This window comes from Mus caroli, chromosome 17 (assembly GCF_900094665.2).
Source record: "Mus caroli chromosome 17, CAROLI_EIJ_v1.1, whole genome shotgun sequence".
Lineage (NCBI taxonomy): Eukaryota > Metazoa > Chordata > Mammalia > Rodentia > Muridae > Mus > Mus caroli.
In genome coordinates, this window is record NC_034586.1 from 71,724,045 (window position 1) to 71,726,128 (window position 2,084).

Here is a 2,084-nt window from a genome sequence, read left to right on the forward strand (position 1 = left end):
TTTCTTTCTTTCTTTCTTTCTTTCTTTCTTTCTTCCTTGACCAAGTAATCATTGACTAGAGTGTTGTTCATCTTCCACGTGTATATGGGCTTTCCATTCTTTTTGTTGGAATTTAAGACAAATCTTAGTGTGTTTTTATCTAATAGGGTGCATGGGATTATTTCAGTCTTCTTGTATCTGCTGAGGCCTGTTTTGTGACCGATTATATGGTCAGTTTTGGAGAAGGTACCATGAGGTGCTGAGCAGAAGGTATATTCTTTTGTTTTAGGATAAAATGTTCTATAGATATATGTCAAATCCTTTTGATCCATAACTTCCATTAGTTTCACTATGTCTCTGTTTGGCTTGTGTGCCCATGATCTGTCCATTGATGAGAGTGGGGTGTTGAAGTCTCCCACTATTATTGTGTGGGTTGTGATGTGTACTTTGAGCTTTAGTAAAATTTCTTTTATGAATGTGGGTGCCCTTGCATTTGGAGCATATTTGTACAGAATTGACCATTCTTCTTGGTAGATTTTTCCTTTGACCAGTATGAAGTGTCCTTCCTTATTCTTTTTGATAACTTTTGGTTGAAAGTTGATTTTATTTGATATTAGAATGGCTACTCCAGCTTGTTTCTCTGGACCATTTGCTTGGAAAATTGTTTCCAGTCCTTTACTCTGAGGTAATGTCTGTCTTTGACACTGACGTGTATTTCTTGTGTGCAGCAAAATGTTGGGTCATATTTATGTATCTAGTCGGTTAATCTATGTCTTTTTATTGGGAAAATGAGTCCATTGTGTTAAGAGACATTAAGGAGTAGTGATTGTTGTTTCCTGTTATTTTTGATGTTATTTTTATGTTTGTATGTCTATTTTCTTTTGGGTTTGTTGAAAGATGATTACTTTCTTGCTTTTTCTAGGATGTAGTTTCTATCCTTATGTTGGTGTTTTCCATTTATTATCTTTGGAGGGCTGGACTTGTAGAAAGATACTGTGTAAATTAGGTTTTTCATGAATATTTTGGTTTCTCCATCTATGGTAATTGAGAGTTTTGCTGGGTATAGTAGCCTCGGCTGGCATTTGTGTTCTCTTAGGGTCTGTATGTCTTCTGCCCAGGTTCTTCTAGCTTTTATAGTCTCTGGTGAGAAGTCTGCTGTAATTCTGACAGGTCTGCCTTTATATGTTACTCGACCTTTTCCTTTACTGCTTTTAATATTCTTTCTTTGTTTTGTGCATTTGGTGTTTTGACTATTATGTGACAGGAGGGGTTTCATTTCTTGTCCAATCTATTTGGAGTTTTGTAGGCTTCTTGTATATTCATGTGCATCACTTTCTTTAGGTTAGGGAAGTTTTCTTCTATAATTTGGTTGAAGATATTTACTGGGCCTTTAAGTTGGGAATGTTTACTCTCTTCTATACCTATTATCCTTAGGTATAGTCTTCTTATTGTTTCCTGAACTTCCAGGATGTTTTGGGTTAGGATATTATTGCATTTTCTTTCATTGTTGTGTTCATTTTTTTTTTATTTTTTATTTTTTTATTATTTAGGTATTTTCTTCATTTACATTTCCAATGCTATCCCAAAAGTCCCCCTTAACCCATTCCCACTTCTTGGCCCTGGCATTCCCTTGTATTGAGGCATATAAGGTTTGCAAGACCAAGGGGCCTTTCTTTCCAATGATGGCCAACTAGGCCATCTTCTGATACATATGCAGCTAGAGACACGAGCTCTGAGGGGTACTGGTTAGTTCATGTTGTTGTTCCACTTATAGAGTTGCAGACACCTTTAGCTCCTTGGGTACTTTTTCTAGCTCCTCCATTGGGGGCCCTGTGATCCATCCAATAGCTGACTGTGAGCATCCACCTCTGTGTTTGCTAGGACCAGGCATAGCCTCACAAGAAACAGCTATATCAGGGTCCTTTCAGCAAAATCTTGCTAGTGTATGCAATGGTGTCAGCGTTTGGAGGCTGATTATGGGCTGGATCCCTGGGTATGGCAGTCTCTAGATGGTCCATCCTTTCATCTCAGCTCCAATCTATGTCTCTGTACCTCCTTCCATAGGTGTTTTGTTCTTTGTTCTTTCATAGGTCTTTGTTCTTATA